The 27,939-nt window shown below is 35.5% G+C and overlaps 1 pseudogene; it reads right to left on the reverse strand.

The window, feature by feature from the left end:
• Nucleotides 1-14,209: 14,209 nt before the first annotated feature.
• LOC129244209 (piggyBac transposable element-derived protein 4-like) lies at nt 14,210-16,605 on the reverse strand (annotated as a pseudogene).
• Between the last annotated feature and the right edge of the window lie 11,334 nt (nt 16,606-27,939).

Genomic DNA, 27,939 nt, shown 5'->3' on the forward strand with positions numbered 1-27,939 from the left:
GAAATAAAATACCAACCAATCACGGTGCGAGTGCATATATGTATGTAGCCGAATGGTTGGTACATGACTACCATTTGGAAAACGTAGGTTTGAAACTCCGCGGAACATCAAAATTAAGTAAACGATTTTTCTAATAACGGTCACCCCTCGGCAGGCAATGGCAAGGCTGCCATGAAAAAGCTCCTCATAAAAAATATTTGCCATTCGGAGTCGGCCTAAAACTGCAGGTCACTCCATTTGTGGAACAAGATCAGGACGCACGCGCCAAATAGGAGGAGGAGCTCGGGCTAATGCCCAAAAATGTAAGCCCCAATATTTTATATGTAAATAATTTTTTTATTACACTTAAGTGTAAGAGTAAAAAAAAAAGAAATATTCCAATCAGCTATGGGCCATGTAAAATTTGCTTTTTGAATCGGCTATAAAAAAAAAACGGCTCCCCACAAAAAATAGTCAGACGGGCTTAAATCACAGCTGCGAGGCGGCCAATTGATATCGGAATTCAAAAACGGTAGCCAAAAGTTTGAGTGTAACTTTGGCAGTGTGACAAGTTGCACCGTTCTGTTGAAACCAGATGTCGTCCATATTATCCTCTTCAATTTTTGGAAACAAAAACTCGTTGAGCATGTCACGGTAACGCTCGCCATTTACTGTAACCGCGGAAGAAGGAGAAGACTCACCACTTTGGAAATAGGTTTTCAATATTTCCCAATTTTGTTTAAGCGTATAGCGTCCCATTTCGTAAAAGTCAAACCTTTAAGTAAATTATGAACACATTTGACATGTCATTTGTGTTACCATTCTCAAAAAATAGGTGATTCAAAAAGCAAACACTACATGGCCCACCCTGTATATTAAAACCAATATGGACCTACGGCATATAGCTCTAGGGCTGACTGCAGCCAATTATAATGTAGAAATAATCCAAAGATTCGAATCGACAACACTTAGGATGATTAAAAACGCACCATATTACACAATATAGGATTCCAATCGCACCAAAACCCTTCAATTGCAGAAATAATCTCAACCCTATCTCATTTAGTGGACCGTAAAGGAAGTCAACAACGGATTTATTATCCTAATAAGCAAACAATTTAAATGGTTGCACCACTGGGTGTTTTCCATGCATGTCTAGTATAATGTCTTAGTTTTAAGTACAACTACGATGTTCACTGCACCGCTGTTGCCAGCGAACTGGGCCCGGTTTCTAGCGATCGGTTTCAACGATCATTTTCCCCCTCCAGCCGATTCGGTTGATCGCTTGGCAGAGGCTCCCCGGTGGAAGGCTCATTACTTTTCAATCAAACCCTGTATTGCTGAATGTTAAAAAACAGATTGCAATAAATAAATGGATCCAAAAAAGAATGTTGCAAATAAAATATGGAATTATTTTAATTGTTAAGTTCTAATCATACATGACTTGAGTGCTATTCGTGTTTTTTCTATAGTCCGAAACGACTTGGGAATAACACCCTTCACCACACCTTGTAACCATTACACCCTCCAAGAAGTTCTACTACCATAGTGTATACTGTAAATAATATGCATACATATCTACGCTACACATATTTTGATCAACCGTCGCATGCTGCCAAAGTCACCAAAATATATACTTACTTATTTCGTTGTTAGCTCAAAGTACACTTACAAGAGTGCCACACTTGCTAAGACAGTTTCCTTCTTTCTCATTTGCATACGAGCATGTCAAATGGGCGACATATCAAGGAGTCCGGTTATGATGAAAACTGTACTGAGATGTGCATCTATGATAAGCATGACGAAATAACTTTCTCCACACAAAAATATACTCAATCAGTTTTAAAGGTGTCAGAGTACGCAGAGGCTGCCTTACTGTACATATTCCAATCAAACGAAAGTTAATTAAGATTTTAGTCTGGGTTTTATAAAACCCATTGAGGAATGGGAAACTTTCTTCCGCTACTTTTAATCTATTTCCTCCTACCCGTTTGAAGTGCAGTCCCTGTAAAAGAGGTAACGAATTCATTACTTTTATTTACCTTCTGAAATACGCAGCTATTACTACATAAAATTATGTTCTATTTATTAACCTTTTATCTTTCCGGTCAGATTAGCATACTCAATTCTATTAGCATACGTTGTTTGCAGCTTTTTAATGTCAGCTGTCTAATAAATTTGCATACAGCAGCGCTCATTGCCATTCACTGAAGCGATAACCAAAAAAAAAAAACACAAGAAATACCAAATTTACTCTCAACTAATTTCATTTCATTTCATTGCTGACCTTTCGAGGGCAACCAGTCAACATATCCTTGCAAACACCCATACACATATACTCGTATATATAATATATACAGAGAATAAGAACGAAATTACTTGTAAGTTTACGCAGCAAACTTGGCATGAACTGGAATTTATTTACTTGGGCGTATGTGCAAATAAGCAAATGTATGTGTACTCGTACATAGATATGTAGATACATTTATGCAACTAAGTATGCAAATATCCATTTGCTTACGTACTTCTGACTTGCCAATGCCAACACCAGCGCTAGCGCCAGCGCCAACGTCACGTCTGACACAAATTCACGCTTGACTTGAGGAAGAAAAAAGAGTTGACGGCAGTGGCAAATGAATATCCATCGACCTTTGCGCCCACACTCCCATACATACTCACACTTTCACACACTTTTCAAAATTAATTGAGCATGTTTTAAATTCAGCTATGGCAGTAGCGGGAAGCGAGTGGGCAGAAAGTAGAAGATAAGCGTTGAACCACAAGCAAACATTTGCTACTCTCGTACATTATGTGTAGATGTATGTATACTCCTATATGAGAATGTGTGAATAGAAAAAAGTGCAGCTATGCAGTGATATATTTAGTAAGAATATTGTAATGAAGATAGTGCTGGTTCAGATGAAAACTAGAAAAAGAACACCATCACCGATCTCCTGGTAAAGAAATGCTTTCGAGCGTAAATATTTTGGATTTGGTCAGTTGTAAAAGCAGCCTGTAAAGCAATGTAAAAGGATATGGGTATCAGAGAATAGTGAAAAAGGATGCGATTGCAATGAGTGCGGATGTAAAACCAAGCTGAAAAAAGACAGTACATGTGTGTGTGTGTTTGTTTGCACATGAGAGTGTGAGTGTCATTGTCGACAATGTTTGCCTGCGGTAGTCCTGGTTGCGCACACCTCGCAGCACCCAGCAAACATGAACCAAATACATAGTAAATTTGCTCTGACTGTGACGTTGGTTTGCTGAATATACACACATGCAACCAAGTAGACAAGCGCTTGTAAGTAAGTATTTGCACTAGGGTGGATGGATTAGCATAGAAAAAAATATTTTGTGGAAAAATATTCGTTCTAATTAATATTCGTTCGTAATATTGATGTATTCAGGGACATACATTTTTCAATCACATAAAACTTAGATTTAGAAAATTTTAACAACATATCGAAACAACGGTGTAAGTAATGCATTTCCAGTAGGTAAGGTTTATATTTTTTTTAGGGAATAGCAGCATTAGCGAGAAAACCCATGTAGATTCGCATGATCGAATATGATCGCCTCTGTTATAAATTTGTTATGAAAAGCATTCAATAAAGTCTTAAAGGTAATAGAGATACAATACATATTTGGATACATACATGGCCAACATATCACTTATAATACTCGAAGTGTGCGCTAATACATGAGTAGTGAGCTCCTACAAAGTGCATTAAGGGAGTTGAGGTAATAGTGGATGAACCTTAGACTACAAATTGAAATCTCTCAAGGGCCAAAGAAAACTAATGGTTTCACCACGAATAGGAAAACTTCTAAGTACTTCCTTTTCTTAGTACTCAGACTGTCTATCTTATTCTTTTCCTCCCTCTATCTTTCTGTTTCTCCCATCTGGTGCCAAACATTTGGAGATCATATTGCAGACTAAGCTTAAATGGAGCCCATATACAGCCCTTTGTCTCAAAAGAGCCTTGGCGATCTCTACTTGTTTTCTCACAAGAGAACGCTCGAAAAGAAACTGTTTGAAGCTAGGCGGTCGGATTAATTCTTACAGCTCATTAGTTCGGTGAAAACCCATTGAAACGAATTATGTATTTTCAGTAGGGAGCAGGTTGAGAATACGGAACTGATTTAAGATTACTACGGCGATTAGAGTACACCCAGTAGTTACTTTGCACAAGATGTGCACAACAGGACCTCTAAAAATTGTCTATAATTCGTCGTGCATAGATCGATTATCAAAAGTTGAAGATGCGGAAAATGGAGCCTTGAAAAGAGGATACACACTGTGTTACACTTCATTTGCCCAGGAACTAGCCGTAAATCAAATTCCATGCATTCAATGGTTTGCTCCGAAAAACATTTTAAGACTTCCTTTACCAATATAAAAAGAGTGAAAGGACACATCAGATAATTTATTTTCCTGATATTTTCTGAATTAAGCATAAAAATAACTTTAACATATCTCTATATAAAGAGGTCCTTGCAATTACGATACACAGTTAGCGGAAACCTGTAAACTGGTTTCAGCCCCAGAATATGCAGTTGACTAGTAGGTAGGTAACTGAAATGGTTGAAGCACTACTCTGTCACTACCTAAGTAGTACTAAAGCGCCATTTTGATACCATTGGGAGATGTTGATGTAATGGAGAAAGTTGATGAGATTTAGTTTGGAGCACTGACCTTACTCGCCTAGCTGCCAAACCCGGTCATTTACAGATAAAGTGTTCAATAGTTTCCTTCTCTGACAAGTCCCCACTCTTTCTGCAGTGGAGATTAAATGGTAAACTTAGCTTTTCTGTTTGTGTGCCAACATTCAAACAGCTACGACTTTGAAAATTGAATGGTGTGGAATGCCCATGAACTTGGGAAGATTGCCCTGACGCGACCCTCGAATTCCAGTTTGTGAATAGTAGTTGAATGAATCTCCTTTAATTTAGTTGCACTTTGAGCAGGGATGAAAATACAGGGCCCGCCATCTATCGTTACGGATTTGAACTAGGTTTTATTTGAAGAATGGTAACACTTAGCTGTCATCTGATTTGACAGAAAATGAGTTTTATTCTTTCGCTGAACGAAAATGGTTGTGTATACGCTCAAAGAACGCTGGGAAATATTGCGACATTACTTTGAAAATCGACTTGAAGAAGATGAAGACTTTTACCGAAAAATCATCTCTTCGGATGAAGCTCATTTCCATCTCGGCGGGTATGTTAAGAAGCAAAATTGCCGCATTTGGGGTTTAGAAAACCCACACGCACTCGAAGAAAAGCCGATGCATTCACAACGAGTCATTGTTGGGTACGGATTTTAGTCGAGAGGCATCATTGGTCCATTTTTCTTCGAAAATGAGCTAGGAGGAGGATATTGGTGGCATTTGGTTCTAACAAGATGGCGCTACTTGCCACACCGCGAATGCTACGATCAATCTTTTGCGCACTGTCTTCGAAGATCGCATTATCAGCCGAAATTCTGATATCGTTTGGCCGCCTCGGAGCTGCGATTTGACGCCGTTGGATTATTATCTTTGGGGTGCCGTCAAAGACCAGTGTTATGCCAACAAACCAGCAACAATTGATGCACTGAAGACCAACATACGCGATGTCATAGCTGACAGCCGTATACAATCGAAAATGTGTTGAAAAATTTGACCGATCGTATGGGATGGTGTATGGCTAGCAGAGGCAGCCATATGAATGAAGTTTTATTCCATCATTAACCGGAAGGATTGTACTTCAAAATAAAAAATAACAGTTTGGAAAAATATTGAGTAGTTTCTTTTTTATAGCATTTTTAATTCCATAAAGTTATATGGCGGACCCTGTACTTTCGCTCCACAGCTGATTACCATATGTCGAGTTCATTGAGAGCCCTCTGTGGTACATATGTAATGTATAGGCCATCCAATAATCAACATTTTTGAGTCGCATTTTTCGGAATGGATTTCTGTTTAAGACGCCAATTCTCTTTTACGTCTGTAGTCGACTGATTCGAAGCAATAATATGGCGTTAGACCTTTTTAAATGTCCAATTTGCAAGTACATAGTTTTTAAACACAAAAATCTTTGAAGGCGGCACCACCTTGGATCGATAAGCAAATGTAAATGTACATAGGTTTCAAGGAATACTTGCCCAATGTGAAATAAAAAATTTCGTTTTGTCTTAGCATTCAAAAGATCAACTTAGAACCGCCCTAATGGACAAATATTTGTAAACTTATAAATATATATACAATATATGTAAGTACCTGCGTGGTAAGAAGTGGTAGAAAAAGGTTAAATAGGTAAATGAAAATGTTTGCGGGTTCAAAGCATCAACTAAAATTAGGCTAAATGCATTTTACGAAGAAGGTAAAAGGTTTAGATTTTGTTAGTGGGGTATTAGATAAAATTGGAATTCATTTGCGTAGAAGAAATTTAATTTTACATGTGTGTACGTGTCGAATATATCAAATAAATTGGCAAATTGGCATTGGTCACTGGAGCTGTTGGAAGGAATGCAGTAGGTTTGCCTACAGGTAATTATAGAGGTTTTGCTCACAGATAGTTTTTGGTGTTGGTCAGTGCAGAGATCTTCTCAAAAAGCTTATTTTACTTAATTTGCGGCGATAGCATCTATCAATTTGCATACTTACATATGGCAGCCACATTAAGAGAAAAAGAGATATTTGCTGAGGTATGGAGTTTAATTAACTACAAACATCTTTTTTAAACCCATTTACAAAACCAGAAATAGCGTAACTGAGTTTCCATGAAAACTCTTAGCAAAAGCAAGATACAATTATCAGGGTATCAGATAATAGCGACTAGTGCAAAGAGACTTTCATTCGTTTTTTTAACAAACGATTTTTTCGAATTTGCATATTCATCACATTTTCTTTCTTCAATTCCCTAAATCTTTAGCAATTCATAACCATAATCACATGCCATAGAAGACTGAAAATGCTACGTGTGCTAATTTTAATATAATTTTTTATTTCCTGGTAATCAAAATTTACTAATATACCTTAGCATTAAATATTTTCATTTAAGACCTATTTATCGCCTTTAAAGTACTTGTTCATCAATTTTACTTGGAACTGTTGTCAACGTATCTCTGCAAATTTAGAGGCTTGTGAGACACTATATCCGGGCTAGTGATATGAAAAAGAAATGTTTATACTTAGAGGTTAAGGGGGAGCCTGGTTTATGAGGTCTAAAAATTGCATCTCTTTGCGATTTTTTTTTTAAGGAAAAAATTAATTTAGCACTGCAAAGTTTTTTCTATCTTTTAATGAACATTTAATAAGTACATATAACAAATTTTTGTGCTGGTTAAAATAAGTTGGAAAAAATGTTTCACATAGAAATTAGTAGAGCGCTGCAACGCTGGACTTTCCAACTGGCGTACAAGATACAGCTCGTAATTATTATCTAAAGCAAAAAATTCAAATGGATTTCTAATTATCATAATTTTTTATTCTAGATGAACTGAGAAAACTGAGAGAAATTCCAAAATTTCAACTTTTCGGAGGTTTTAAAGAAAAAAATGCCTTTCTATAAAAAAAAAAATCCACTTCAACTTGGTATAAAAATCTTGATAATTTTTTTTTTATCTATTTTGTTAGTTCAAATAGAAGATAATTTAATACTGAAGGGAACAAGCTATGATTCATTTCAAAAGGTTCATTAGTTTTTTTTCATTCATGTACGCCAATTCAAAGAAATCATAAAAATGAAAAGTCGAGAAAAGAAGATAAAGTTTGTACTATAGCTGCCCGGTCACAGCATAACTACCTAACGCTCGCCTACCTTTGGCTTTGTATCTACGGAAATATTGAGAATTAGGCTCTGTAACTTTGTGTGAATATTCTAAAATATATTAGGAATCGCTTAAAATAAAAAAAAAAAATTGATTTTTTTGACCTTATAAACCAGGCTCTCCCCTTAAACCAAACTTGTTTTAGTACACGAAATATAATATTATTTTTTAACAATAAATGTTTTTAATTTTGTATATTTCAAAAAATATTAAATTTTGAAAAATTAAAAAAAAAGAAACAAAAATTATTGAATAATTTTATCGAGGGTGTTTTTTGTTTTATTTTATACCAGTCTCAAATAATGAAAATGTTTACCAATCCTTAAGTTTGAAATAAGTTTATTTTGTTTCTCTTACAACTCTGTGTGAGAAAATTAGATTTTTTCCAAAGCAATATGGTTCCAGCAAAGGATTCTGCGAAGGATAGCAGAAAAAAGAGTTCATGTACCGACTATTTGAAAGTTTACGTCCATATTTTTTTTAAGCAGCATTAAAGTTTTCATCCTGTTGCAACTTTTTGTAGTAAATCGGCATAAGAAATTGTGTGGGCCATTTAAACGCTTTAATTATTCATAATTCCGCCTTTTTTCGGAAAAAGTGCTATAAATACTCAAAACAGAGAGATATAAAGGTTGACCAGATAGCTGCCAAAAAATTCTACTATAAGTTTCTCAATACACCAAAGCTCAAATATTAACTAAAACGCCAGAAATAAGTAAGTCAAAACCGAGAATGTTCTAATTTAATCTCTTTAGTGTGAATTGAAAGAGTAGATGTGGTAAAATATCAAAACACCTCGCTCATTTACTCAATAGTAAGAAAAAAAACAAATAATTGGCGCGTACACTTCTGTTAGGTGTTTGTCCGAGCTCCTCCTCCTATTTGTGGTGTGCGTCTTGATGTTGTTCCACAAATGGAGGGACCTACAGTTTCAAGCCGACTCCGAACGGCAGATATTTTTATGAGGAGCTTTTTCATGGCAGAAATACACCCGGAGGTGTATTTACTATTTACTCAATAGTGCTATAATAAAAGAAATTACCACAAGGTCTTCTTTTATGCTGTGTAAAAAATGCATGGCAATATCTGCTAACCATATCTGACTGGAGAAAAATATGTCTTGCCTCCTAATTAAGGTAGCACAGTAAATTTAGAATTTAAAACTGGTTTCTGGATATTGCGGGTTTTTGTATTATGACTCTATTGAGTGAAATGAACAATATGAAGGTATCGTACAGCTGATGCCCAAGAATATCGCACCTTCACAGCCGGATACGCCTTCGATTTGATTGAATGAATTTTTTCTGAGCCATACACAAACTGCGTAAAATGATTGCCAACGATGTGCGTTTTATGGGTCAAAGGATAGTATCATTATTTTCTGTGAGTATAGTACGAAAATACTTATGATAAACTGCTTTCATCGCACTAAAAATAAATAATATTTATGTACTCACAGTTGGCGATAGAGTGTATTTTTCTTTAAACTCAAAACTAAAATGGGCATGACAGTAGATTAAAATTCAATCCTTTTTGTATTTTTCGAGATACCTACGATTTCATAAAAATAAGAATAATTAAAAGAAAATAAGGGATTAACATTTCAAAGGACTTCTTCAGATATTTAAAATATAAATTCTAAATGAAAGAAATTTTTAAAAATCTTTCATATTCCTATTTTATTGGACGCCCGATGTATAAATCATATTATATATTTTCAAAGCAAAAGAAAAATAATTTTACTGAACGGCATTATAAACCATCCCATACTATTACATTGGCCGCCAGACCAAAAATTGATAGTAAAAACAGGTTTCTTCTATATACCATTGGTCACCCCACAACCAGTCATCAACAACTTCATATTCATCGCTGAATAGTTCAGCATGAGTTATTGCCCAAAATTCAAATTATTCCGTTACACCATTTGCGGTTTTCACTACATTTGGCACCCTGTGACTATTATCAGCTCCAAAATTGTATTTGGGAACTAAAGTAAAAAGTAATCAATGTTTCGACGCCATTCACACAGCTATGAGCATTTTTCTGATCAACTTTCCTCAAAAAAACATGTGCTAATAGCTATTTTGATGACTTGGAAAAGCGTGCCAAATCTGGTGTCGAAGCAGAAATCGAATAAGTGGTTAATAAAAAAATTGTTCTCAGGAATTAAAATCTTTTTTTTTTTATTTAGAAAGAAAGTTACCAAGTTCTATTGCTATTTAAGGGTACGAGTATATACACAAGCCACTCGACATTCGTTGCGCGAATTTTCTTTGGAAATGAAATCTTATAATACTACACTTTTGGTATTTAGCTACCCCAATAATGTTTTCCGTCAGAGCTAGGCAATTGTGAAACTCCTTACCTAAAAATTCTAAATTTTAAACAAATTTCAGACACTTCGAATTCTATATTCTGTTTTCCTTTCGTCCTTCTTCCTTTTGCCCGTACCCATTGTTTTTAAGAGCGTTTGTAATAAACGAAATAATTATTTCCAAATTATTAACTCCTGCACTCAAGTAATTTTAGGAAATATAGCACTTTAAACCTTACCTGTTTCTAAAATATTATAAAAGTGCATAGTTGAGGTTTTTTTGGAAAAGCGAATATTGTGCTTGCCCCGGCGTTCCTATCACCATTTATACTGAGTCCGACGTACTCACTTTTTAGTTTTCATCACAGACTTTTTCATCACAAGCAGTAACTTTTTGGCATGTGCCTGTTAATGAAAGAGTTGGATTCTCGGATTACCCAAAGCTCAATGTATTTACCGTTGTAGTGGCCCACATATTTTTATGCACGCATATATTCATACATAATTATATAGGTCTTAATTCGCTATTATTTCCATATACCACTATATTTCACTACGCTCACTCCTTCCGTTTTTGTTCAACGTTCTCTCCATTATTTATTAATCACTCTCACAAGTTTGCGTATGTTTCCAATTAAGCTGGCACTGAGCATTGCTTTCGTTAAGCTTGTTGTTGCAGTCGCTGCTGCTGCGTCTACCGAGTCAACTTTCAGGCGCCAGTAATGCTTTATGATGTACTATGTGCCCCCACCCAACCTCATGCCCATTTCGTTGTAAATATGTATGTACACATATTGTGGGTATTTGAATATTCATGCGTGTATGTGTAGCTAAAATTGGTGTGCGCTCGCATGCTTGTTCATATGCCCCCTTCTACGAACATACAAACACGCACTCATACTTATACACACTATGCAAATGAGTAAATCGCTCATCGTTGGCTTGTGAAGTGGACGCACCCTACGTATTTACACACACTGACACTATAACTAACTAAGTATAAAATACTAAGCGTGGAGGCTGTAGGTGCAGCGAAAATACAAAAAGGGATGACAAGGTTCACGTTTCTGTAGTAAACTGGGTCATCTGAAGCTGACCTTCAACTCTGTGCCTGTGCACTAAGTGTTTATATGAGTGTGAGGGTTTGGGTTTGGGTATGCGTGTGCGTGTGTCTGTGTATAGCAGCACAGTCTTGAAAAGCCAACACTGGGGGTGGCAGTTACCACTACACGCGTAGACATCCCCATTCGCTTTTGAATATCCTTTTACTCTCTTTTGCTTTTCAAATCACTATGCAACTTAAGCAGCATATTGCAGGCGCACGGTGGGCACTTGCGTGACTTACGGAGTACTAACTTATGTATGCTATGCATGCAGACTCATATATATAAGTATGTATGTACGTTGTAAATGTTATTCCAAAGTTTATTCAGAGCTTAGCTCACAGCAGCTGGAGCTTAGTAGTCGCTCAGACGCCATTAAATTTATGCTGTCGAGTTGACTATTAATTGAAATTTTAGCAGCATCTGTTCAAATTGAAAGCATCAAATATTATATATTTGGCTGCATTGTTGTTTTTGTATTCGTTATATATATTATTTTCATTAATATGCCGCTAGCATGCAATTGCAGTAAAAAATTAGCTAATTAAATGTTACGAAGTATATGCTTTTTGGGAGAAAACAAAAATGAAAGATGTACGTTTGAATTTATTACTTTGGCAGATATATAATATTATTTGTTTTTTAGTGCGAGATTGTATTGGAAAAATGGCTAGAAAGACTGGTGAGTATTATTTAGCAAAAAGAACGCCAATTTTATTTAAAAATTTATAAAAAATCAGAACAAAAAAATAAAAATAAAGAATTATCAAAAGGAATACTTAAATGAGGCGAAAGTAAGAATAGTTGTGCAGAAAATGCAAGTAGTTGTACAAGGGAAATGTCTCGGTTTTCTGTTTTAAAATTAAAATAAAATTTTACAGAAATGTCTGAATTCAATCAATAGAGCGTCCAAAATATTCGCACTAGGAAATAAGTAAGATAACTCTTTTGGATCTTGAAAGCGAGGTATCAAAATGGTCGTGCAACCCACAAATCCTTAGAAAAATAAATTTTTTGTTAGTGAATTTTGAATTTATTTCAATGAATCCTCAAAATGGTCACCAAGCCAAAGAATCGTAAGAAAAATGAGTTTCCGACCGTAACTACCTGTCTTTTTGGTTTAAAATTTTTTTGAAATATTTTCGTAGAGCTTACAATTCTAATAAAAAAATTCTGTGGCACTTGTATAAAATCAAAATTTAGAATTTTTTTCATAATTGCACATTTTTTCAAGGACCTAATTAATTTTTTAATCGTGCCTGCCAAATTCTAAAGCGCCAGATACCAGAACATAAGCCACGCCTGTGTCCAAGTTTATTTATAAAAATTACTTGAAAAATTGAGGGTGTGAATGTCAGAGGGAAAGAAAACAAACAAATGCCACAAAATGGGTTTAACCTAAAGAGTTTTACGCCTTTCTTCCAAAATTAAATTATAGTTAACTTTCCTTTTCTTTTGAGGTGGGATCCTCTCCAACTTTTGGTAAATTTCGCTTCAGTACATAAAAGTTAACTTGGTTTTGCAACTAATATATTGCGTTTGCTCGACGTGGCTGAAGCTATCCATTGCACAAGCGCGCGCGTACGAGCGGACAGAATGCGCGCTTTTTTTTATGTGGAGGAAAATGATGAAAAATCAATCAGATTTTTGAGTCACTTTAAAATAACACTTTTATGCCAGAATTTAATGGCCTATGAATCTGCGTACTTATATATATTTTCTGGATATTCTGATTAAACAGATTGAGACTTTGAAGAAAATTCTTACAAACAATTGCTAAAACCATAAACATATCTTCGAGATGAGTGTGCCAACATAAAAAATAATGATAATCGAAAATCGAATGTCAAATGTACGTACCCGTGAAATTTGAAAATTCACCTTAGTTTTTGAACACACCTCGTATATGCGCGTACGAAAACATATAACTTTAAAAGTGCTAGTAGTGTCAGTAAGAGCTGATTTGAAACCTTCCCATCAATGTTTACTTGAGCATAATACGTCAAGAAAGTTAAAGAATGGATGGTCAAAAATCATAGATCGGCAATTAGTGACGTTGTCAGTATTGTTGGCATTTCAAACAAAATAGTTCAAACCATTTTGAAGTATAATTGTGGTGAATAAAAATTGTTGCAGCGCACACACAACTGGCTTATCCCCTTGTGACTTGGCTATTTCCCAAACTCAAAAGACCGCTCCGAGTACTGGACTTTCAAGTTACTGGAGAGATTCAGCTTAAATCGCTGCACGGCTCTTGGAGGTTCAGAGTTTCTTCGACAAAAATCACAATCGGCCAGCGGCAGCAATTACTGTTTTGTGTGTGTTTGAGCTGCATACTGTAGTCAATTGTGGACCAATGGAGATCTCCATTGAATCAGTTCTAAGTTCTTTCAAGTACGTCAGCTTTTTCGTTACTCTTTATCACTGAATGATTTTGGACGATACAGTATTGTGCCTACCAATCCCTTTCAGTATTTATATAGCTACGCGCAGAATCCATGAACCTATAAAGCCGAATAGATTTTGAAAGCTCCTGGGCCAAACGGAATTAGGTACGTCGATGTTTTTGGTTGAAAGTAATATGGGATCGATTCGAAACCTGCTGTTGACAGCTTTATGTTTGTGAAAAGGAGACATGCACGTCAACTGAGCTATTTTTTATGAGTTTAGTTTATTTAAATACTTACCATAAATACTTGTTTGGTCCAGAGGAGAATATTGTAATACCACCACGCTCTAGTTTTACTAACTATAATCCGTGTTAATACCAAAATAACCACAAATTTCTGAGTAAAAAAATTGTTTCTTAAGCTTATTAAAAATTAACAGAAAAGTGTCATTCTTGGAGCAAATAATTTAAAACTGGTTCGTTGAAATTTACTTTTACAAACTACCAAAAGTTTTCATTCGTATACATAAAATAGAACATAGTAATATGCCATGACGTATACGTAACAATGTGATGTAATATTTAGATGAGTATTTTTTTATAAAGTTTTAGGTAATTGGTTTGCTTGAATCCACTGTAAGTGCAAACATTTCATTTAGAAACAATTAAATTAAAATGTGTGCTAGATAATCACAGTTCAAGCAAATAAACACAATCGAAGCAAATATGAGCGAATACTCACTTGTTGTATATTCGCACTCATGCAAATGCAAGTAAACACAGATCTGCTATCGTGGCACCTGGTGGGATGTAAAAACATGTGAGATTGTGTGTGTGCTGTAAGTAAATATTTTTCTGAATAAAACCACTTAAATTAATGAATTAATTATTCAAAACATTTGTAGAAAGGAAAATAAAAAGCTTTGAAAGTTATACAAGTATATGGGCAGGGTGTTCCAAGTTCGGATTCTTTTTGAGCAGCTTTTACTGTTGAAAGTTGGCAGAGTTAAATAGAAAATCACTGAAATTGTTTCAATTGCGCTAAAGAATCATATCCAAATAGTGAACATTTTTCTAATAATGCATCTGGAAAATGAAATGGAAAATTCGTAATTTGCTAGTAATCTGCCCAATCCCAGTATGAAAAAGTAAACAAAAATATTAGGCAACAGACGGAAAAAGTATCGAAAAAGATCAAAGAGGACTTTTCAGTAACTATGCAAACCTGTATGCAACATGTGATGAATGTGTAGTAAGTATTAGGCCCTCAAACTCGATATTCAGTTGATGCAAGAATTGCAGTCATACGATCACCGGGAATGTTGAAGAAAAAATAAAAGCAATTGGCGCGTACACTTCTGGTAGCTATTTAGCCAAGCTCCTTCTTCTATTCGTGGCGTTAGTCTTGATGTGGTTCCACAAATGAAGGGGCCTACAGTTCCAAATGGCAAATGGTTTTTTACGAGAAATTGTTTCATGTCTGCCGAGGCGCAACCGCTATTAACCTTCCTACGGTCTTAAAATTAACGGACGTGGACGGACTTAGGGTCAAATTTGACCCAATACCATATTTTTAAGGCTTATACTTGGTTTTTGATTATTTTTACTGTTAGGTTTTTTTCCATTAAATGGGTATCTTAAATAAAAATGAAAATCCAAGTATATTTATTCCATTACCATATTTTTTTATTAATATATTTATGAAAATTTTTATTTTATTTTTATGTGAATAATACAAACTTTAACAAAAACGTTTATTCAATAACAAAAAGATATTCATGAATAACGAAAACTTTAAATAAAAAGTGTATTTAATAATGAAAGAAAAAAGAAATAAATTATTTCAGACAGTTTGTACACAAAGAAATAGTTTTAGAATGTTGTTTACATATATATTTATTACAAATGTCGCAAACTAATCCTGTTTTGTTATGAGTTTTTGGGCATAGTTGACATCGACTTCTTTTAGTTATTTTCTTTTCCGACGTGTTTCCAAATTGACCTGATGATGATTGTTGTGCATCCAGTTGAGAATCCTTTCGCATTTTTTTGGCAATTTCAAGTGAAAAATGTGCTCGTGGTAAAGTTTGTCGCTTTTTTATAAAGGGTGTTACGAGCTGCATACCAAGGTTTTCTAAGTAAAAACGGCGCTCTGTAAGACAGCCCTCTTTCCAGGTGTCGTTGGCGGATTTGAATAAAACGAAAGCGTTATAAGCTGAAATGTCGATTATGTTACTAAACACTAATTGAGGCCACCGTTTTGTCATTCGTTTGCAAGTGTAACCGCTTACAGCTTTGTCCAATGGGTCTACACCACCTTTACATTTATTGTAGTCCAGTATTATATCTGGCTTTTTATCCCGACGATTACTAATTTTTGAATCATGGTGTAGAGTGCTAAGTAGAATCACAGCTCTATTCTTCTTAGGTATGTACGAAACGAGAGTTGTTTGTTCGGTAAAAGCGAAGATTGATGAATTTAGTGGTCTTCTTTTTATGCTCACTAAGTCTGGTGGTAGTTTGGGCTTGTTTTTGCGTATTGTTCCTACTATCGTAATACGTTTCTCCAATAATTTGTGTGTCAATTGATAAGACGTGAAAAAATTGTCGGTTGTGAGGTTATGTCCTTTTAGCCCTTCAATCAAATCAAGAACAACACGCATGCCTTGATTTTTTTCGGGGGTTCTTCCGATTGCCTTGACAGTGTAAGGTTGGATGTTCCAAACATAGCTCGTTGTTGAATCACAAAGTACCCAAAATTTGATTCCACACTTTGCAGGCTTTGCTGGCATGTACTGGCGGAACATCTTCCTCTGAAAGCTACTAATTGTTCATCGATGGTCACGTTTTCCATTGGATTGTAAAGCTTACGTAATATCTCAACCCATTGATTCCACAAATCACGTATAGGAGCAAATTTATCCAACGATCTTCGTTCACTTCGAGTTTCCCTGTTGTCGAACCTAATCACTCTCGAAATTTTTTTGAAAGTCTTCAAAGGCATAGTTGCAGCGAATATTGGTCTTCCGATTTCAGGGTTCCAAAGACTTTCACAGCTTTCGTTATTTGATTGAAAAACGCCAGCTAGTATTAGCAATCCAATAAATGCAAATAGTTCGATGTTTTCAATATCCAGCCATTCTTCACCGTATATTCGTTTTCCCTCAATGTTTGTGTAGGTCAATATCGTACGTATCAAAGGAGGTGGAAAAAACAGTTCAAAGCTAGAAATTTCTTTTTCGGTAATTCGTGAGCACGAGTAACGCGTTAGTCCAGGAATCAAGCTGATAATATTTTCTCTTCAAGCTCTTCCGGCACTTGTGACAAGAGGGGTTTTTGAAAAGTTTATTTGACCATTTTTTGACGACATCATTTCAGAAGGCACAAGAGGATTTTCGTCATCACTAAAATCACTGTCGGAAGAATCTGCAACCTCAACATGATCTTCGAATTCAGAACATGATTCCTCATCATCCGAAAACGCGGCCAAAGAAAATTCACTTTCACTATCACTCATCGTTACGAAATAAATAGTCGAATAACCAAACAAAGCACGTGCTTTTAAATTTATGTTAACTGTTATGTTTACTTATTTTATAAAATATAATAAATTAGAAAAAGTCACGAAACATCAAGTCCTGAAAAAAATTGGTTCTTGAAAAAACTTAATTTTTTTCCTGAAATGGGTCAAAAATGACCCGAAAACCGTAGGGAGGTTAAAAAAAATTGTCTATCATTTTGCTGCTTCATGCACGCAGATTGGAACCTACGTACTCCCGATTGGTAGGCACGACCAACCCATTCGGCTACGGTGGCCACGAATATCGACAATATTTACTATTCCTTATTTTTGAAGAATCGAATGATTTAAGAACCCAGCTTCTTAGATGAAGCTCTTTTCTTTACATGACATATTGGCTCATTTTGATGTGGTGGTGCCATTACAGAAATTGTTTCCGACAATGCAACTGGCAGCGCGCATACTAACAACAGATAGCGCCCACTCAACCAACGCCTGTTTTTCTATACTCATCCTTACCTTTTACGAGACCTGCCGTTATGCTAGATATACGCATGCTGAAGACTAATGACCTCACTGCATCACTACTGCTACAGCTGAAACAACAACAACCTCTTTACCTTACTGTGGAAGGTATACTGTTCTGTATCATCAAGAAAAGTTGGTGAATGCTTGAGAGAGGTAATACTTACAGTTTGGTAGAAATTTGGACTAGACTACAGATGTGGTAGGACTTCCCATTCAAGTGTTTGTGGCTTTTGGTGCTTTTCTATAGATATGCCAGGCTTCCACGGCCTCGGTGGAGCAAAAAATTCTTCCTTTTCGTAAGTTCTTGAGACTACTCATAGTTTGCCTTATACAGTCAGTCATTTGAATGATTTCTATGATTTTTACCAGAAAATGTCCAATTTTCGTCGCCATATACTTTGCTATTGTACTCTATACCGTTTGGATGCATAATAGCACAACTTCAGCGGCCACTTGGCGAAGATTTTTCACCTGGTGGGATACTGAGTTATGGTATACATCGAATTAACACACAACTCATTTCACCAACCACAAAAGTTGAACAAAAAATTTTTCAGAAGTATAACAGTACTCTTAAATTAACTTCTAAGCTTTCGAGGACATTGCTCTCCAAAGCATTTTTAGGATTTTTCCCTTCACTACTACATAAAGTGGTCAATGAGCATTATGAATCCTCATATTATGCGCTTAATTTTAATTTAAGAAATCCAAGCTTGAAGGACCCTGTATAAAGTTTGTGACAAATAAATGGGCTAGATGGAGTTGAATCCCTAAAATGTATTTTATGACAAAAAAGGTACACCAAATATAACAATACAAATAAACTTGCTTGCAAAAAACAGTTGCTTTCAAGTAAATAAATGAAATAAATAAACTAACAAAATAAATGGGCTGTAGGGAAAAATAAATAACACGAATATCACAATTCAGAGCTGCCAAGGGCAGACTTCAAATGAGTGAAAGGGCTAGCAAAAACATCAAATAAGATAATGCCACAACAGCCAGAACAGAGGCAACAAAGCAAACAATAAAAATTTTATTTGAATAGAAAATTTTCGATCAACTTCATTTCATGCACAAACACAAGAAATACAAATGGTAGGAGGTGAAAGGTAACACAATCCGTTCGTGGACACAATTTCAGTGAACACTGGACAACACACACGCAGTTACGAATATGAGAATAAAGGTAACCCAAGGGATCACAGTGCGTATATGCCACATTAATTTTGTACCTTTCACCGCCGCTCGGTGTAAGCTATTGGTTGACAAAAACAGAGAGAAAACACACAATTGGAAGAAAACAAGGATAATGACTTTGAATAAAGTTATCAAACGCACACTTAAATTACTAATTAGCTTGTGTAGCATTTAGGTGTGTAATTAATCTTTACGCATTCATTACATTTGTACATTTGGGTGTAAGTGTGTATATGTACAGTGTGAGCCATGTATCTTTGACACTGTAATTGATTCATGAATGGCCATTTGTCATTGACCACATAGTTAGATTTGCACGAGAGGACAGATTATCAACAGAATCGCCCTACACTTGCGGCTATTTGCCGTTGTCCGTATTCTAACCTCTTTTAGCATAAATATATTATAGCAATTGTATTGTTATTGTTCCTATTTGTAAACTTTCTTCGACGCATAACACTGTGCGACAGTGATATTATACTTTTATGGAGACCTAGCACAACTTGTAGGTATAGTAAAACTAAGAAACATGGTATAGGAAAAATTTCCAACACACCCTCAAAATCTCGTTTTATGGCCAAAAACCCGTTTTTCGAAAGGTTGATGTGGACAATCACTTACAACTTCACCAATTTTAATCCGATTTTCAATTTTTTTTAGTTCAAAAAAGCAAAAACAAACCTTTCCGATAGTGTGTGGAAAATTTTTCTGAAATTATAACTGACGAGGCTGTAGACGGAAGTATTTGGAATTTTTTGATTTGTTCTCTATATTTTCAACTTTGACGTTATTTTTACGATATTATCCGATATTAAGGAGTTTTTTCAGCGAGGAAGTCATTAACGGCTTAACAGATTTCGTCATGAGTTGTAACCTCATCAATGTCATGGATTTCCAACAGTGTGATATCTGTGAGTTTTTTACCTCTGCTTTTCCACCTAATACTTTCCCCACTGCAGTTTGAAGTTTAGAGGTATTTTCCCCAGAAGACTCGCTAAATTGATATAGCAGATTTCCCTTAGCCGTTTTTCGGATTTTTCGTACCACTGAACTCATGCCATTTAGAGTCTCTTCATTTTTCACAATTTTGAGAATATCTGCATAGGAAAGATTTCTTAAAAACTATGGCGTCGGGCCGTATAGGCTTGCTTTTCGCACGTTTCTGCTTCACGACTTTTGTCCATTCTCCTGCCTGATTGGTCGCAGGGCCTTTAACATATCCCGGCTAGGAGTATTGCTATTCCTCTTAAGGACAGTGTTTTTGTTCTTGTCTATAGCCAATAGCAAGTTATCCTTCACAATTGATCAGGTGGGTGGGGAAAAAATTCGTGAACGTTTTCCTATTGGCTCAGTGATCGTGTTTGTAGCTCGATCGCTCTCAGCTAGCGACCTAGCTCTTTTCGCCTTCTCATTCCCAACGGTCGGTGCTGCTGTTTGTGTAGCTTTGGTTACCGTTGTTTTGGTGCCGTTCGTTGTTGTATATTTGCTCTCAACTGTCTTGGAGAGTTTACATAATATATATCTGAGAGAATGCTCTTCATTTGCTGATTGACATGCCGTTTCCCGTCCATCATCTCTTTTAGCTCTCCGAATTTTCTACCCATGGTTTTGAGTGCTTCATTGTAGCCGAGAGAATAGATTTCTGCCGATTGGTTAGTATGAGTGGGTGTTGTGCTCAAAACTGATTTACATGATGCCGGCGACTCCACCGCTTCCACTTCGCTGTAGCACGCGACTTCATCATTGGTGTCGATCTCATTGACAATAGCCGGTTGACCGTTGCTAGGGTTTGGTTGGCCGCGCGCCGGGGATCGTGGGGTGAGTGCACTTTTTCCAAAAGGACACGCGGACACCAATGGGGATGAGGACAATTGGCGTTGTTCCTGTACATGAGTGGCAGACCCTAAGTCAGCTGTTACTGTTACTGTTCATCGCGCGGATCGTACACAAATTCAACACATCGAGTGAGAGGCTCGTAATCTCACTAAATGTAAGAAACAAAGGAAGAAAACTGGCACTATTGTTGTTGTCTGTACTCAACACTGATTCTCACTAACACGACCAGCTAAGCTGGATTGTGGACTTTGTTGGAAATTGCTGGGACTCTACTTCTCTCTTACTTTTATACTCTCTGTGCTAAATTTTACCGTTTCTTTGAAATTATTGCTATTTGCAAAGTAGCTCACTTGAGCGCGCTACATAGCCCAAGAAAAGCAAAATAGTTTTACACTCAAGAGTGCCGAATACGCTACCATTTAGCCTGTGATCAACAGATGATACGTTTAGGGGTGTGATATCGCACTGTTTATTGTTGTTCACTGTGAAGATCTCTATTCTGGGACGAGTAAAATCGGAGCGAAACTCCGTACGTCCTTTCGTTAGCACTTCCATTTCGACCACAGTGACGTGGGTGCCAATACGCGAGTGCGCCGACTGTTTGTTTGAAGACAGGAGGTACTTCGTTTTGTCCTCGTTCACCACCAGACCCATTCGCTTTGTCTCTTTATCCAGTTTGGAGGCTGAACTAACAGCGCGGTGTCAGTGCAGACTTGAAGATGTTTTGTTTTTTCTCATTTAGAAGAAGATTTTCTTTTAGAAATAGATTTCGGGTTACAGTATTGGGAGAGTCTTCTATTTTTGTTTTTTTTTTGTTCAACCGTACAATTTCATCTGCTACACGAGTTATGCTCTGTGAATGTTAGCGTTCTTTATATACCATGGAGCTCCCGTAATTATTCACAAGTTCCATGACTCAAATTTATTACCTGAAGTACTATCATTTTTTGCTAGATAAACCAACTAATTATATGGCTAAAATAGGTAGAATTATTAAAGTTTATTAAAGTATCGCAAATGTAAAAATAGGTATTTCTATTCTCAGACGAACAAATTTTCAGTCTGTTTTGAGAATTTCTTCCCTTTATATCTGAAATTTTTGATCTGGTCTTTGGATAAAATCAATATACGTTTGTATTTGTTTGAACCAGTTTTCGGAGGAGATACATTTTTTATGCCCCTGTTAACAACCCTAATATGGCTAACACATCAAAAAGTTCTAAGTGGTTTTATGGTAAAATGTGTCAAACTTACCACTTTGTTTTTATTCGCGGACAGAGGTTAGTTTTATTCGATTTTAAAAAATACTCATACAAAATTTTTGTACATTTTTTCCACTTTAATGTTGCTGAAAAATATATTATTATAAAATAATTAGGTGTTAAAATTTTTTCCTTAAATTTATTATAAAAATTATTCTTATTTTTTAATATTTTTATGTTTAATTAAAGAAAATATTTATCAAGGACGATCTTCGGATGTCAGAAAAGGAAAAAAGTTATCAAATCTAAGAAACTAAATTGAAAACTAAATATTAAATAAAAATGAGCAAATTCTTAAATTGTGAATATTAATATGAGTCGTTTATTTATAAAATAAACTGCACAGGTAAACCTATAAGCTAAAAACTAATTAAAATTAAAAAAAGCAAGGGGATTCCATTGAAATTACTGATTAATTAGTTAGTAGTTAGTTCAACATGTGATAACGGAAACGATCCGGATTTCAATTTTTCCAATGACTGCCAACTCAAGAGTATTATCCAATCATTCTTGAGCGATGTTTTATACTCATACAGCAACAACAAGGGTCGCTAAGCAGATAAACTTAACAAAAATTTCAACTCAATAGCAAAGGCAATCGATTGTGTTAAAGATATTAGCCAAGATTAGAAAATATTGTGCAAAGCGCTTTTGAAATCTCGTCAGAAGCAATAAAAGGAGGAAAGTGAATGGTTGGCTCAAGACATTTTTAGTGTTTTCAGAAGGTCATATTTTTTTCTCAGAAATACCTTAAGCCTTGCGCACACGAGGATTCTAATTAAAAATCTTCAACCCGGCTTTCTAAGTGCTGGCTTTGAAGTACTCAAAAGCAAATGCGATTCATTAAGACTGTTAGATAAAGGCTAAGCGATTATGTTATTAGATGAAATGGATATCGGTGCTGAAAAGTTAGGTCTTATAGATGAATTTGATGATACAGGACTTTTCAGAAAAAGACGAATTTGGAAGCAAATATTCCTGACTAAGGGTCTGTTTTCAACCTGATTAGTGAAACCTAATTATTGATTATCTCAAAATGATTGGTCTGGTGGGAGCCTTAGTAAAATAGTTTTTTAAAAACCTCCAGATATAAAGCAGTATTGGAGTAACGATCCACATTATTACATGTGATGAAGGTTCTTCGAATTCAAAGTAGTAACGCCTGCTCAAAGTCCATTTTTCTTATTTAATGAAAAGAAAATATTTCGCAATGTTGAATTTCCCACATTTGGGGAAACTTTGCGAAACGATCTTTTGAAATGTGACCTTTTAATACTTACGTGAACTAAAGAAGCGTGGGGGATATACGGGTAGAAGACCCTATTCAAAACCCTCAAGACAGCATATTGAAATTAGGCACTTTAAAAAAATTTAAAAAAAAGTATAACCCAAGCTTTAAAGTGTTGCTTTAGCCATGGCGCACTTTATAGAAAAAAATTACAAAATATTTGAGTGCACGAACAGCAGTTCACATTAAGCAGATAATTGCTATCGCGCGACTAACCATTAAAAAATAGAGCTCACGAGTATGTAAAATGAACCGTAACATACTTAGACAATGTTGCATTTGGGGACAAAACGAAAAAAGTATTTTTTATGAACGGTATACAGACTTCTCTAAATGCTGTTTTGCATTCGTTACACGAGGTATTGAAGGCTAATGTAGGTCACAATTTTTAATCATTACAAAAAAAAATTTTTATTCAAGATCGGCTTGAAATTTAATTTTCTGTAATGCGTCAAACGGTGAGATATAAAGTTTTAATTCATCTGTCGATAAAACAAACAACACCATTGCGATGTTGACGACTCGAAAACTTGTACACTCAGCATCTTCAGAAAATTGTGGAATTGTCGAAGAAAATCGGTCAATCGAGTCGTTTCTGAATATTTCTCCGAATGGCGAAATAAACTTGTTATCGTACACCGACGAAGGTACAATCGATTTCTTGAACGATGCTGAGCAATGTTCTTTGGAATATGCATTTGTTTCTGAGCTTAAGTTAATCGCTTTGAGGTATTTTGCGGACTATGTAGCCAAGAAAATACTTCAAAAGATTGTGAAATGTGCGACATAGCAGTATTAAAGGAAGGATAAATCGTAAACTTTTCTTTTTAATTATAACCCGAAAACCAACTTCATCGGTTTGTTTGCTCCTTTCGATAGCTACTTAGATATCAGTATGAAACATGTTTCTGTATTCAGAAATTTGTTTGTTTATTGAAATTAAACTAATTTAATGATATAAATTACAATTTTTGCTTGTGAAGTTTGGAATGATAAGCATTCATCCCAAATAAAGTTTGCATAAATAATATACTATTATATGGCCTCACTGATCTGGATTATCCTTATGCTTAAAAATTGTATATTTTTAATCGGCTCATCTGTGGGCAAAAAGTAAGGTGAATTTGGTTGTAAAATGAAAAATCTTTATTTATTCTTATAAATCAATTTCATGCCCTTCAAAATAATCCCCTCTCGATCAAATACTCTTATGCCAACGATTTTTCCAATCCCCGAAACATGCCAAATAGTCCATTTCCGGTATAGCCATCATCACCTTCTTCGATTCAGCTTTTATCTCCTCAATCGACTCGAAACGCGTTCCCCGGAGTGGTCTCTTGAGTCTTGGAAATAGCCAGAAGTCACACGGAGCCAAATCAGGCGAATACGGTGGTTGCGGAACGATATGCGTGGAATTTTTGGCGAAATGGTCACGAAGAACGAGTGCAGTGTGAGACGGTGCATTATCGTGATGCAAAAATCAAGAGTTGTTGGCCCATAATTCTGGTCTTTTTAGACGAATTGCTTCACGTAAACGGCGCATAACGCTCAAATAATATTCCTTATTAACAGTTTGGCCAGGTGGAAGCAATCATAGTGCACCACACCACGAAAATCGAAAAAAACTGTCATCATGACCTTTATTTTTGAACGACTTTGACGTGCTCTTTTCGGTCGCGCCTCGCCTTTAGCGCGATAATCGCTTGATTAGTCGGTTGTTTCAGGGTCGTAAGCATAAATTCGAGTCTCATCTCCAATGATGCATTTGAGCTTGTCCTGATAGTCTGAAACCATTGTTTCACACACATCAACGCGACGACTTTTTTCCAAGAAATTGAGAGTTTTCGGTACCAAACGAGATTTGACTTTTCGTAGGCCCAAATGGTCTTTCAAAATGGTTTTCACAGATCCTTCTGATATTCTGATCATATCAGTAAGGTCTGTAACAGTCAACCGACGATTTTTGAGCACTAACTCCTTCACTTTATTGACATGTTGGTCATCTGTTGACGTCGATGGTCGTCCGGAGCGCTCCAAGTCATCAACACGTTTTCGACCCTCTTTGAAGTATTTGTACCACTTATAAACATTTTTCTGCGACATGGTCGAATCACCAAATGCCTTCTGCAACATGCTAAACGTTTCCGCAGCCGAAATTTCATTCCGCAAACAAAATTTGATGGCACTTCTCTGCTCCATCAAATTAGACATTGTAAAAATCGAAAATGCACTCTTGGTCGTTTAAACACAAGCGTAAATATATTACTGATAATGACATTCACATGAAGTCGAAGTTTGAAAAAAATAACTAGAGCGAAATTTTAATCCCGCAAAGTTTGACAAATAAATTCACCTTACTTTTTGCCCACAGTATATATGTGCGAGTATAGGTATGTATATGTGTTAATAGAATCGCTTGCTTTTCTAATAAGTTAACGTTTGGTTTTTTGTGTCTCTATGACAACCACCCTACCTACCTTATTGTTTTTTCGCATATGTGTTTCCTAAAAAAAAATGTGTAGGCCTTTACGTTTGACTTGTATATGTTGGTGGATAATTTAAAATATCTCATAATATAACATAATTTAATATAATATTATGAAATATATCATCATATAATAAAATGCCATGCAACGCTAGGGATCTATTGAAAATACAAAATATTTAAATAAAACACAAGGAAGTCAACGGAGTGGGCAAACCAGCTCATGTACGCGTGTATTAATATCTTTTATTAGTTTAATTAATTTGTACAGGTAGCATCACTGTACACTATCCATATGTACATGTATGGACATATGGTATGTTTGTACGGTAACATGAGCAAAGATAACAATTCGTTTGATTAAAGGATTTAAAAGTATTGAGATGTAAAATAATATTTGTTTGAACGTTTACTGCTAACTAGAGGTGAAAAAAATCAAATATAGCAAAGTAAAAGAGAATACTGTAAAATAATATGATATCTTATGTATTAAAACTTAAATTAAAATGAATAGACTAAAACTGCATAAATAAGTAATTCATTCATTCATATCGAGATATTGTTAAAGCAGAACAAAATGTATGCTTATATATTACATTATATATTACACATACATACATATATTCACATATATATGAAAGTCTACCGTACGCTTACTCAGTGCTTACGCAAAGACAAATACACACCGCACTTACTTCGTGTCGAGTTTTTTTGTGTAGACGAGCAAAGACATCGTGTCTCGCCTCTATAACTTGTTGCGATGGTTTTCCCTTCCTCTTCTTTTTACCCGACCGACCACATCAATATGCCCGTTTGTCAAAAATTTAGTCATTATGACCCTATCTTATTAGGTTAGGTTAGGTAGTAACTTGTTAGGTTAGGTTGAGCTTGACTTGTTTACAGTAGCACAGAAAACAAACTATGTGACATATCACGCTGAAATTTGCCATGTAAGCTTATAACAGTCCTACCAAAAAACAAAAAATTTATTTTTGCCATATGTCATCCGCGGACTGTTTTATTGATAACGTCTCGTTCATATTTGAGCAGAAGCTACATTTCAATAAAAAATTCAAATTTCATTTAAAACTAAAACTTTGATTTTTTTTATTTTGCCGTTTTTGTTATGCTATTTTAAAATTTGTTTTTGCTGATAAGAGCTCAGCTTAATGATATATAAAACCAGATTCTATTGTAGCATATCCTCACTTACCAGAAGACACTCGCAGATGTGGTTTAATCTGAACGATCGAAATTCGAATAGATTTCACCACAACTGAGTTCAGTTTACTTTTCCGGATGGAGTTCTCATTTAATAGATATTTATAGTTATTTAAAACTTATTGAAAAGTGTTAAAATTATGATTCTTTCGAAACACTTTTGCCAAACAATATTTGCATCATCAAAAGGTATCGAAACCCATTTTGTGGAGTCGACTATATTTTTTTGCCGTGAATTCTCTTTTATATTTTCTATCGATTGAAACTGACCGCCTCGAACAGGCAGTTTTAGTGAAAAGAGAAGGAAAGTTGATCAGGAGCCATATTAAGTGAATACGGCGCTGGTACGATGACATTTTCTGAGTTATGTTGCTTATTGACTAAAAATTCGTTCACATTGAGAGTCTTGTGAAATGGTGAGCTATCATGTTTCTCACTCAATTAGTTTTTTCCACAAAGCCAACCTCTTTCGACAAATTTTAGCTCTGAAACTTCATCTAATCCGCATATAATATTTTTTATGTAGATGTTTGTAATAACACATACCTCAACTTATTCTCGTTGTTGTTTTATTAACTTAAAAAAAAAAAATAGTTGAAGCTTCTTCCTATGAAATAAGGTATACGCTATGAAAGCGTGTGTTAACGCTTACTATTGTATAATAAAACTGGATAACAAAGAAGTTAATTTTTCTTGCACAGTGTTATGTTGCTTTTTATTAAGTGTCACTAGCCACATTGACATTAGAAAGCAGTTCAAAGATTAGCAACTTAATATCCGTATGGCTGGTTATTCTGCTTCCCCCTTTCTACAACTCATTTTCATCAGCCGCAGGTAATCTCTTTTTCGACAACTTAACTCCAGTATGCTGTGACTACTTATTGACAACGGCTGCGTCAGCGTTAAACCTGTTTTGGTAGCAATAGAAAAGTACCAAATTTTTAGTTGTCTCTAACTTCTTAATACCCCACCTTACTGCGCCATATCGACATCCTCAT

This window comes from Anastrepha obliqua, chromosome 4, assembly GCF_027943255.1.
Source record: "Anastrepha obliqua isolate idAnaObli1 chromosome 4, idAnaObli1_1.0, whole genome shotgun sequence".
Lineage (NCBI taxonomy): Eukaryota > Metazoa > Arthropoda > Insecta > Diptera > Tephritidae > Anastrepha > Anastrepha obliqua.